General features: G+C 43.7%; 1 pseudogene; it reads right to left on the bottom strand.

Annotated features, from left to right (window-relative positions):
• Nucleotides 1-230: 230 nt before the first annotated feature.
• Nucleotides 231-11,302, bottom strand: LOC136470542 (uncharacterized; annotated as a pseudogene).
• Nucleotides 11,303-13,250: the final 1,948 nt, after the last annotated feature.

The raw sequence follows: 13,250 nt of genomic DNA, 5'->3' as shown, positions 1-13,250 counted from the left end.
GGTGTTGCTTACTGTCGACGTGCTTAGCTCACTGCTGTCCATGTCGACATTCACTCGCTTCACGCCATTAGTTCCTCCTCCAGGCTCTAGACCTCACGCGGTGAAGCGTATATGAGGTAACCTGCTTTGATACCACTTGTAGGATCTCTGGTTGGCCTAGAGGGAGGTGAATAGGCCTGTCAAAATAAACACTCAAACTTTTATCAAATTCACCCTGCGGCACTGCTGCTCTAGAGGGCAGCACTGCCGGACTGCGGCACTGCCAGACCAGAATAGCGGCACTGCCGCACCTGCAGACAACTTCGAGTCACAGTTCAAAATCAGTGAACGGAAACTTAGATCGGAGAAATTTCTCAGCCAACTATAGGTATGATAGTCACAGATCAAGAGCTAGAAGTTTTAGGAACACCACACACAAGTAGATTGACTAGACATAATGATTTATCTCATGGTTCGACTTGCCACCAAGGCTTGTCTACCTCCACATTGTTGAGGTTAGCCGCTAAGGCTTAGGGCTTTCCAACCCTTCCTCGTTCTCAACTCAAGAGACTTAACTCTTGAGATGAGGGGTGAGTATACTAGCTTTAAGAGATGATTACAAACCTCCTGGGGTTGCCACACAAGTTGGCAAGCTCCACGGGCGACGCTCTAGCTAGCTAGGAGCCAAGCTCCAAGAGTAACAAACACAACCGCCAGCCAAAACGTGAACCAAATGCTCTTTTGAGTTGAGAAATCAATGGAGCTGCTCTCTAATCAAGTTTTGGACCCTTTTCTCTCAAGGATTGATGGGGAAATCAATGGATTTGCTTGAGGGCTCAAGGTCACTAATGGAGGGAGAGAGAGAGAGCTCCTTTTCTATTTTGGACGAGCTAAATTGAGCAGAAGGAAGAAAATAGTTGTTGGGGAGGAAGAGGATGGGTATAAATAACCCCTCAGCCCCAATGGTCACTTAAGTCACGACAGTGCCGCGGCTTAAGTGCGGCAGTGCTGCACCAATCAAGGCAGTGCCTTGAATATGAGGATGCATGTGTATGTTTGAGCACTTGGTAGCACATGTTAGCTTAAGCATTGTGTTCCCCTTTATAGTATGGCTTTTCCTATACTCAAATTCAAAATATAAAAGAATTTAAACCTCCTTTGAGTTTGAAGCCATAAACATTTGTAATTGGGGGCTCCTCCGTTTCGTGTAGCATCCTCGAATACAAATTCCCTATTTGTCATCTCGATAAATCTCATTAGTTCTCTAATTGTGTGGTCATTATCACCAAAACCCACAATTAGGGCTTGATTGTATTTTCAAACCTTGGTGTTAGTCATGTTCAAATTTGTTTCCTATGCTACTAGGGTTGCATGTTTTCATGCTTCAACTCAACATCATGGCGTTGCTATCTTGCATTCTTTTATGCATTCTCTGTATTTATGCACCACTTGCATACATATAGGATCGGAGGAGGAAGTTCCAGTAGAGTACGTGATCGTCGAGGAGGAGAACCCTCAAGAGTTTCCACCCGAAGGCGAAGGACAAGTCTCTGAACCACTTCCGGAGTGCCCGACCCACGAACCCTCCACTTTTCGCCAAGGCAAGCCCCGGACATTTCACTTTCCCTCCTATCTCTGTTTTAAATTACACTTGAGTAATGTTAGACGATATTGTGCATTAAGTTGTTAGGTGTTGATTGGTAACCGTTACTGCATCTCGTACCTTGACCAGAAAAATTTATCACCCTTTCTAACTAGATACAGACCGCTTTATGCTTAGTTATGCTTAGACCGATAGAAGTTGGGTGATTCCTGTCACCTACGAGATATAGGTGGTCACTTGTCCAATTGAGAAACCATGGAATCATACATAGATTAATAATTGACAATCGAGCAGGATCCTTGATTGTTGTTGTTAATGACTTAGGCTTGGCCTGTGTTTGATCCCGTCTGTATCAATTAAGGACCGCTTCATTGTTGGACCTTGGTTGAGATTGAACGTACCTTCACATAACGGCCGGATAACTCATTCCGACTATGAAACTGAATAGCTCATTCGAGATGAGTCATTGGACCGTTAGCATTTCTAGGAGGGGAGCCTGAAGGAAGGGGACTGGTCCAAGACCATGTTTGCTATGGACTCTGGGCTATGGGCAATTCATGTGAGGATGCAGGATCATGAGTTTTACAAAATAGTCCAAACTCAACACCGAATGGAGTGAACGGTGACTCACGCGAGTGTTGCTAGCTCGTGGGGGTGTGTGATACGGGCTTTACCCAGCTGGTGTAATCGATTCGATCGCCGTCTCTCTCGGTTAGTGAGAAACTTGGTCACTGTCCAACAGTCGTAGTAAATACTTGGCATATGATGTTGACAATTATTGAATTATGATTGGTTACTATTCTCTATAAATGGACACTATTCTTTATAATTGATTACTATTCTCCATAATTCAATTATGTGGTGTAAGATAGAGCTAATATAGTTCTAAATAGCTCAATAATAAATTCTGTACCTAAAAGTTGAAAGTAAGGATTACTTTAGTAAGCTCTTTTGCAAAGTATTGCTATCCAACTTACACCACCAAATATAGCCTTACATATTTTTGGAGTCTTTTATTTTGTTCTCTGTCGGATAAGTCTTGCTGAGTATAATTGAGTACTCAGGGTTTTATTCCCTTCGTTGCAGGTGACACTTTGTATGAAGGTTATTGTATCACTTGCTTTAGTCCCGCGATGGGCACCCATGAATGAAGGCCAACGGGCATGGTCGTATTCTATACTACTTTACTTTGCTTTTGTTGGAGGTGTTTGATAAAGTGGCAATGTATTTAGACTTATGACAATAATGTAGTTTCAAAACTATGTTGCTTTCTTGTATCATATTTGAACTCGGTATTGTAATAAGTATTGTGAACTTAGTTTGTATCTTAAACTTCCGCTGTGAACTATATGTATTATGATGCATGTTGTTTCCCTTAATCATGTACAATCTTGGTTGTGAAGTTGATTTATTCAGATCCTTCGTGGTACTCAACGGACTACCGGGTTTATATAAGTGCCGGTATGCGCGAGTCAACGTGTTTAACGGGAACCGTCATACTTAATCTTGTATAAATTAGGCGGTTCTATCACAAGTACTCACAGGAAAATTTATCCTACACATCCACCATCCAGGCATTCAGTGGAAGGACGGGGAAAATTTTGGTTCTTAACTCTTGGACGGGGCAACAAACGCCGATGTGTCAGCCACTGTTTGTCTAGCTAGATATATGTATCTCCTTTCGGATCATTATTAACATTTAAGCCAAAATATTTACTAAACCATGTATCTAATTTATAAATATTTTAAAACCTTTTATGTTCCTTCAGTTATTATTTCAATAAGCAAAGTCCTAGGTTGATGGTACTCTGATGAAAAAAATAAAGGACATGTGCCTCCCCGGAAGCATCCTCGAAGAGCGCATGTGTCTCTTATTGTGGTAGTCTTTGCATTTCGTTAGTATATTTGCGGTTTCTGCCACTCTTTAGTGCTAGGGCGTCTTGGTGTTGTTGTTTTTGCTTCTCAACGTTGTAAAACATAAAACGATATCAATATACATTCAGGTGAGGAGTAATCCCGGTGATATTAAAATAAATAATAAATAAAGGACACGTGAGTCTTGCATGTCATCCTCGTAAGTCGCTCTTTTAAAAAAGTGATGGCTATACTGACTTTGTATGCCTCGGCTACAAACCAAAGGTTATCTCCTTTTTTGTTCCATTTTGACAAAGCCCAAATATTATTAAGGCTTGGAGTATTTGCAATAGTCTTTCTTAAACCTACTCTCTAAGTCCTTATTTGAAAAGTCATTCTAATAAAATCTCTCTCTCTCTCTCTCTCTCTCTATATATATATATATATTTGCAATAGTCTTTCTTAAACCTACTCTCTAAGTCCTTATTTGAAAAGTCATTCTAATAAAATCTCTCTCTCTCTCTCTCTCTCTCTATATATATATATATATATATATATATATATATATATATATATATATATATATATATATATATATATATATCCACACTCTAACAATTTCTCTATATTTTGTTCGGCACTCTAGGGAGCCAACTCTGCCCTATATTTTTGGAGAGCGATCGAGAAACAAGGGATAGATAATGAGAATATTTAGAGATCTAGTTGAAGAAGCTCTCGGAGGAGATTTTCTTTTTCACTAAAACCTATATTCCTATTAATATAGAAAATATAAAAAGATTCTTGGAGTTATTATTAGTTTAGTCACAAACAAAGCCGACACTCAGAGCATCTCCAATAGTTCTTAAAAAATAATTTGGTAAATCAATGAGTTTTTCAAGTCGTGGAAAAATTGCGAGCATATTTGTTGGGGTAATACTCGTTTTCAAAATCTAGCTCCTAAAAGATAATAGAAGAAATTTGCTGTCAGGAATCTTTATAATTCTTCTGTCTTGTACATTTGCATGGAGAACCTTGTCCTTAGTCCTGAGTCTCCCCTGTCCCCCACGTCATTCGACCTCTAGATTGGTCGATTAATTCGACTGTTTTTCTAAGTGTGGAATGATTGAGAGTTTAGGTAAAAAGTTGTATCAAACATTTTCTCTATTTTACTACAAATAGTCCACGCAAAGTTCCATACCACTTTCCAACGCCACATACCACCTACCTTTGCCGGGCAGTTTTCCCGCGTATGGTAGGGCAAGTAGCGCGGAAAAGGAACCATGAAATCTTGGATGTTTCGTTTCGTACAATCGTACCGGCGTGCGTGCGTGCGCGCTTGCTTCGCTGCCCATGTTTTGCCCACCGGCGCGCACGCCTCAAGGCGCCCACAACGGTTTCTGGCTCCGGCCATGTCGCTTCCCGGAAAGGGAGAGACTCACGACGTCCAGAGCCGGACGAGAAAAACGACCCCAGTGTTGGTACTAGCGTACATGGTACTACTACTCCAGTACAGCAGCAGTACTCCAACAGTGAAACGCGAGGTACCAGCGGGAGCTGCGGCCTAGGGGTGGTGCCGTGGTGGGCAGTAGAACGAGTACACGGCCTTGATACTTGCAAGGGCGGGGGAGTCACACACTCACACTCACACAGGGCCATGTTTAGTTCCCTAATTTCCTTTTTTTTTTAAGATAAAGGATAAAATATTCGGCTTCATCTATCCAAGGATAGAATCAGGCTAATTATTACAAACTCCAGACGCGTGCACAAAGTACGGTTGCAGGCAAAACAACCAGTGTCGCAACTAACAGAACAAGTAAAAAGTTCTTGACTAAACAAAACCAACATGTCTTTGTGAAAGCCATCCATTAGAACCGAAGAATTCTAGAGCCGACTTCTCAAGGTGTTTAGCCACATAGATCATTTGATCTTTCAGATCTTCATGCCGCTGCAAGTTGGCCCATTGACGTAGCCAGTGTGTCCCTCGGAACAGTACCTGCAAAAGAGATTTGAGTTTGCATTCGTCAAAAACTACCTCATTCCTTGTTAGCCATATTGCCCACAGTAGTGCTGCAGCTGCTGTTAATAACAATGTGTTATACTTTTTGTTACCCAATTTAGACCAATTAACAAACAGATCATCTATGGTCGTGGGAGGTGAAATTCCAAAAAGTATATGTATAGAGCGCCACAATAATTTGGCATAAAAGCAATCAAAAAAGAGATGGTGAATTGACTCTGAGAAATAGCAGAAACAACACGACTTGTCTCCAGCCCAATTTCTCCTAACCAAGTTATCTTTGGTTAGAATCACTCCTCTTTTTAAATACCACATGAAAACTTTTAGTTTCATGGGGAGCTTCGTTTGCCAAATATCTTGTGATACTCTCACCCCATTATTAATTAATGCAGCATAAATAGACTTGACTGTAAAAAAATCCAGAAGCCTTGAAGCCCCATACAAACACATCTCTTTCCTGCAGTAAGTTTATTTGTTGTACAGAAGCAGCTATTCTATTCCAGTTTAATAAGTTCACACCCACCAAATTTCTGCGAAAAGAGATATTTAGTTCGGGGGAACTCAAAACTGTAGCAATAGTGTCATGTTTTCTTCTTACAATATTAAACAACGCCGGAAATTTATCCTTGAGAGGTTTATTGCCCAGCCAAGTATCAACCCAAAATCTAGTCTGTGACCCATCTTTGACATTAAAATGTCCTAACTTCAAGAAAGTATCTTTAATATTCATGAGGCTTTTCCAGAAATGCGAGTCCCTTGGTTTCTTTTCACAACTTCCTAGTGTCTTATTCTTAATATACTTATTTCTTAATAACTCTTGCCATAATCCGTCCTCATTTAATAAATTAAATAGCCACTTACTAAGCAAACATTTATTTTGGACCTCTAAATTTTGTATCCCAAGACCTCCCTGGTCCTTAGGCTGACACATAATTTCCCATTTGACTAATCTATACTTTTATGATGGTCATTTTGCCAATAGAAACGAGACCTGAAACAATCAATTTTTTCTAATACTCCTTTCGGTAATTCGAAAAAGGACATCATAAACATCGGTAAGCTAGACAGCACCGAATTTATAAGGACTAATCGACCACCGACTGTTAGCAGTTTACCTTTCCACCCACTAAGTCTTTTCTCAATTCTCTCTTCGATGCTCTTCCAGTCTTTATTATATAATTTCCTAAAATGCATAGGTAGCCCCAGGTAGCGAAATGGGTATTTACCAATGGCACATCCGAACAGCTGCGAATAAAACTCTTCGTGATCTTTAGCTTTTCCAAAACAAAAGATTTCACTTTTGTGGAAGTTTATCTTTAAGCCAGATAGTTGTTCAAAAGTACTTAGCAACAGTTTCATATTAACTGCCTTTTCAACATCGTAGCTCATGAAGATCACTGTGTCATCCGCATACTGAAGGATGGACAAACCATCTTGAATAAGATGGGGAATAACCCCTTCTATCTGCCCTGCCTCCTTTGCTCTGGCAATTAGTATGGCCAACATATCAACCACTATATTGAATAGTATGGGTGACATGGGATCACCTTGCCTAAGTCCTTTTTTAGTCTGAAAGTACGACCCTAGTTGGTCATTAACTTTAATATTTACATTGCCTCCTTGTGTAAAATTCTGTACCCATTCACACCACTTTTGTGAAAAACCCTTCATCCTTAATGTTTGCTGTAAGAAGCTCCAATTTACTTTGTCATAAGCTTTTTCAAAATCTATTTTAAAAATCACACCGTCTTGATTTTTAGTGTGTAGCTCATGTAACGTTTCATGTAGTATCACTGCACCCTCCATAATATTTCTTCCTGGTAAGAAAGCTGTCTGAGTCGGTCTTATTAATTTCTGGGCAATAGTAGTTAGTCTATTCGTTGCAACTTTTGTGAAGATTTTGAAAGAGACATTCAACAAACAGATGGGTCTGTATTGTTGAACAACTCTTGCATCTTTCTTTTTGGGCAACAATATAATGTTTCCAAAATTAAGACGATTAAGCGGTGTTGTTCCATGATGAAAATCAGAGAACAAAGCCATCAAATCATCTTTAATTAAGCCCCAGAAAACTTGATAAAACTCCGGTGGAAAACCATCCGGTCCGGGCGCCTTATTGTGTTCCATTTGGAAAATTGCCGCTCTGACTTCCTCTTGTGTGAAAGGCTCTATCAAGAACTCATTTTCCATATCAGAAACTTGAGGTATGTCCTCCGTCCGAGATTCATCTAGAGATATTAGAGAATCATCAGATGGGCCAAACAGGTTTCTGTAATAACTAGTAATATGCTCTTTAAGCTGAGCATCACCAGTTATAATACTATCACCATCCTCAAGCTGGAAAATACGAGTTTTTCTATGTCTACCATTGGCTAGCAAGTGATAATACTTTGTGTTCGCGTCACCTTCAAGAAGGTGTTTCACTTTAGCCCTTTGGTACCACTTGAGTTCCTCTTCTCTTAGTAACTCTGCAAGCCTTTCATTTAACACGTGCTTTAGATCTCGCTCTGAGTCATTGAGCATGGTATGTTCTGCTTTCTTATCTAGATCATCTAGTTTGTTTAAAAGTGTTGTTTTTTCTTTCTTATACTCGCCACTCACATGCTTCGCCCATCCTCTAAGATGCTAACGAAGTCTTCTGATTTTCATTTGCCATCTCTCGATGGGTGAGCCTGAAACTAGAGTGTTCTGCCAAACCTCTGAAACCATCTCACAAAATCCGTCCCTTAACAACCAGCCTAATTCAAATTTGAACTGAGGTTGATAAGTTGTGGACGAGTCATTTGTAGAAAAAAGCAGAGGTGTATGATCAGAAATTTCTCTGGTTAGGCTATGTACAGTTGAATAAGAGTATTGTGACTCAAAATCTGTACATACTAACACCCTGTCTAATTTTTCAAAGGTTTGGTTACGCAGATTGTTAGCCCAGGTAAACTTTCTTCCTGACAACTCAATTTCTCTAAGATTTAAGGCATCAATTACTGCGTTGAACATAAAAGGCCACCTGTCATTGTAATTTTCATTGTTTTTCTCGTCTGGTCTACGAATAATGTTAAAGTCACCACCTATAATAATAGGTAAGGTTTGCTTTGAACATACCCGAATCATCTCAGACAAGAAGTTTGACTTGAACTCCGCCTGGGCCGGACCATAAACTGAAATAAGATTAAATTTAAAATCATCTTCTTTGTGTCGTAGTTTAAAACGGATAAAAAAATCCCCTTCCTCAATTTCCCCAACGTCAAAGGTCAACAAATGAACGCCTAGAATCAAGCCACCGGATCTGCCATGTGGAGCCATGCAGTGCCAAATAAAATCTCTACCAGCACAAATGGTGTTAAGAGTATTTTGTGGAAAGCTGGCTCTACCCGTTTCCGATAAGGCGATGAAATCTAGACTTTTATCCTTTGTTAAGTCAGACAAGAATCTGTATTTTTTACCATCCGAGAACCCATTACAATTCCAGAAAATTCCTTTCATCTTGAACAACTTTTATTACTTTTTTTCTTTTGCCTAGGGCGCCCTCTTTTACCTTGTGATACGGGGGTTTGTAAAATCACAGGATCACAACCCCCATCACCCAGCCCTTCTACAATTTCTGAACAAATATGGTTTAAAACTCCTAGATCTATATTGTCATCATTAGAACCAACAGTTGAGGTATCTTCTACTAAAACAAAACTGTCCTCCCTTAGTTTAGTGTTCTCGATCAATCTATTGTACTCAATGTCTTTAAGGGATTTTAAAGAATTAAAAATGTCATGGTCATTGCTACCTAAAACAACTCCTAAAGATTTTGTTGAACTAAGTAAAGAAGAATCATCTCGAGAAAAAAAAGAGTGAGGTTGCTGCGTTTTACCTTTATCAGTCGCAGACTCGAGGTTCTTCTTTGCTTTAAGCTTAGCCGCCTTCTCGGTGGAATCCAGATCCACAGTCTCGGCAGTCCTCTTGCTAGATCTCACTGGAGAGACTGTCCCTTTGCTGAATTTTTTGTTAGAAGTCCCAGAGTCGGTCTGTGAAGGCAACCCAGTCGCTTTCCATGCTCCAATACCATCTAAAGCTCCAGCAGATTGGGAGAGGAGGACCCTTGGTTTGATGTTTGGCTTGTTGGTAGATACACCAATCTCCTCCAGCTTTGCCGCCCCGTTAGGATCATTCTGCTGGTCATTAGGTGGAATCTGACCATTGCCATTACTAGGTGCTTTGTCATCTACATCCATTTTTCCCTCTGGAATTCCCCCATTGGGGTTATCATCTTTTGGACCATCTCTCTTGGGGTCCTCCTCCTTAGGCTCCTCCTCCTTGGTAGAGTCCAAGTCAATGAGTTGTGGCTCACTAGCAAGGGTCTCTTCCTCTACACCAAACTGTAGCTCATAAACATAGTCCCAATAACCACATCCACAAAATCTGGGATGAGTTTTGGGTCCAGCACTGCTACTTTCAACCTTGCCCTGCCAGTGTTCTTAGTAAAGACAGTGTCAACAGCCCGAGGGACACCCAGGATAGTTCCAATTGCCCAGATAACTGGAAACTCTTTGAACTCTCTGGGTAGTCCTCTAAACTGTACCCACACCTTGTCAATCTCACGTTTGTACACCTCATTATCAGTTCCTTTCTCAAACTGAATCCTGCCATGAACTGCCTTTGCATCCATAGGGCCCCAATTAACCACCGTATCCAGTAGGTCAGCTGAAGGGAAATTAATGATAAAGGCACCAGTGCCTGTTGTCTGAATCTCCCATTTATGATTCTTGTCTGGTCGTAGCCTTTCCAGTTCTACTGCCAATTGCTCAACAGTAAAAGAACCTTCCAGAACACGTACCACAGCTTTTGTTTCATGAGCATTAACTTTTGGGTTATCAACCACTGGAATAAGATAGAAACCAAGGCCCTCCACGGCATATCCATAAAGAATAGCACTGGCATTTGTTTTTTTACTATTTGGGCACATCTTAGTTGAATGATCTCCATGACAAAGCTCGCAGCAAAGCACAACAGTACATTCATGAATTGTATGTCCTTTAGTGCGACAGCGATAGCAATACGGTTTGCCCTTTTTTTTTTGCTCCTTGATCAGACGACTCTGGGATGTGTAACATATTACCTTTCGGCCCAGGAGCTGGTGGAACAGTCTCCTTGGGAAGTTCTAGAGCCTTCACTGACGTCGAATCCACCACCATCGCGGTGGCTGACTCTACCCTTGCCACCTGGTGCCTCCCCTCACCTTGCGCAGCCATGTTGAGATGCAACCCGTCCTGTGCAACAGGAGGAGGGCCGCCACCAGCCTGCTGCTGCTGCTGGGGAAGGCCTCCATCGGCCAGCTGCTGAGGTTGCCCAGCGACACCCTGGTACTGAGGATGGCCGCCAGCAGCCTGCTGCGGCTGATGAGAGCCGGCCTGCAGCAGCTGAAACTGGCCGCCACCGGCCTGCTGAGGGAAGCCGCCACCAGCCTGCTGCTGAAGATGGCCAGCACCAGCTGGCTGCTGCTGGCCTCCGGCCTGCTGGCCACCACCGCCCTGCTGCTGCAAGTGGTAATCGCCACCGCCATAGTTGGGCAGTTGGCCCGTGTTCTGGCGATGCCCACGTCCAGCCCATGGACGACGGCCACCGCCATAACCTCCTCTTCCAGCATATGGCCGACGCGGCGGTCCTTGATTGTAGCCGTACCCGTAGCCACCATATCCCCGTCCATTGCCACCATGTCCACGGTCACGGCCCCTAGGGTGGAAGTCACGCCCGCGGCCACGACCACCGAACCCTGGGGCAAAGCTGTTGAACCCTGGGATGAAAGGTGCGCCTCTACCTCCGGCTTTGTCACCATAACCCTCGCCCGGTCCCTGCGACGCCATCGGTGATCCCTCTCGTACCACTTGTGCAAAGGTGCGGCGTGGTGAGGAGGATCGTGCTTCTGGCGGCGCAGTACGAGAGAGATACAAGGTTTTGGTCCCCGTACGAGAGAATAGCGCACACAACCCTTTACTGGGCCGAAAAAAATTTCCAGACCCAAGTTCGATCCGATCTGGGTCTGAACACTGGTTGTTGTTTCCTTTCAATGCTGCACCGTTCGCGTCACAACCGGAAACGACCGAGGAAGCCGCACAGATTGGCGAAAGGATACCGTGTGTTTCGTTAATTTTTGAATTCGGATCCGTGTCCTCCGCTAACACGAGAACTATCCTTCCATTGCTCCCCTCCACACCGCACACGTCACCCGCGATCGAGACCGGGGAAGTCGCGCCGGCCAGTGGAGGAAAAGGAAGATCGGCGTTCAGCGTAGTCATGGATACAAAAACTTTCGAATTTTTAACCTGATCAGCCGTGTAACCCTTCAACGGTGATCTAGAAGAAGAGCAAGATCGAAGTCGACCCTTTGAATTGCTATGAGTAGCCTTGGCAATGGCATCACCCAGCGTTCTCGGAGGAGACACACGAGGTTCGGGTAGAGAACCTTGCCATGGCACCACTGATAATTTCTTATGAACCATCTTTGACAAAATGATATTGGGAAGGAGACGATTGGCAGAAGTAAATTTCGTACCAGAGTCCAGTACCTGTTCAGCTTTGAGAAGCTGATTGCACGTGAAGCCTGCGTCCATGGCTTCGTTGATGAACTCCTGTGTGGATGGAGAATGCATCTCCGGCTTCTGTTCCATCGGAGACGAGAGTGGAGTATCGTCATCGTCGGAGACATCTGGATCTTCGCTCCTTGCCCAGAACTTGTACTCGATCGGTTCTGCCTGCTCCAAAACGCCATGTACCACCTTTGGCCGCCGACTCGCCGCCGCAGCCAAGGCCACAACCTTGGAGAGTTCTTCTCGCCCTTTGTTGCGCCGTCACTCCAAATCCTCCTCCTTGTCCTCCTCCTGGACCTGCGAGGAAGACCGAACCTTGTGCCAACAGGGCGCAAGAATGAGACGGCGTACCCCTCCTTTCCTCATCGACCGCTGAACGTCGCCGCTCTCATGCCCGCGCACGTATGCTGCTGTTTCCCAGCCTGTGTTGTGTTGTGTTGTGTTGTGTTGTGTTGCAGGCTTGCAGCTATGGCGTCGCTCGCTCTCAAGTGCTAGCTAGCTTTATTTTTTATTTCCTCCCCCAATTTCCTGAATTTGGCACTATGCAAAAAGAAGATTTTTCATCACATCAAACTTGTGGTACATGCATGAAGTACTAAATGTAGACGAAATAAAAAACTAATTGCACAGTTTGATTGTACTTTGCGAGACGAACGTTTTGAGCCTAATTAGTCAATGTTTTGGACAATTATTATCAAATACAAACGAAATGCTACAGTGCACCTGCATTTCCGGCGGCTCCAACTTTGACCGGAACTAAACGCGGCCTAGGTCACAAGCACAAGGATCCGTACGCCCTGACGAGGTCCATGCAGCCCAGGCATGCTACTGCGAGCACGAGCCCTGCGCTATCTCTCCTTTACGTGACACTCGAGCGTCCTTTCAGGCTTTTTCCCCCCTGCGCGACTTCCTTTGGGACGCAGCGCAGCACGCCCGGGGCCATCCGGCCACGCCGCACGCTCTGCTCCTGCTCCTTCCTCCCAAGTCCCAACTAGACCCACGCACGGGCCACGGGTGCCAGCCATGTGACGGCCGGGGCTCGTGCTTGGCGCGGCGTGGCCCGAAGATGAGATATGCAAAGATGTGGGTGTCCGCCCGCCTGTCCGGTGTCCGGTCCTCGACCCTTTTGCCCGCTGTGGCGCTGTCGTCGCCATCGCCTGGAACAAAAGGGCACTGATTCCTCGCTCTATGCTGTGCTACTCCTACAGTCCTACTACTTGCATAA

Source organism: Miscanthus floridulus, chromosome 8 (genome assembly GCF_019320115.1).
Source record: "Miscanthus floridulus cultivar M001 chromosome 8, ASM1932011v1, whole genome shotgun sequence".
Taxonomy (NCBI): domain Eukaryota; kingdom Viridiplantae; phylum Streptophyta; class Magnoliopsida; order Poales; family Poaceae; genus Miscanthus; species Miscanthus floridulus.
The sequence above is the reverse complement of the archived record's forward strand: the minus strand, read 5'-3'. Positions and strand labels throughout refer to the sequence as shown.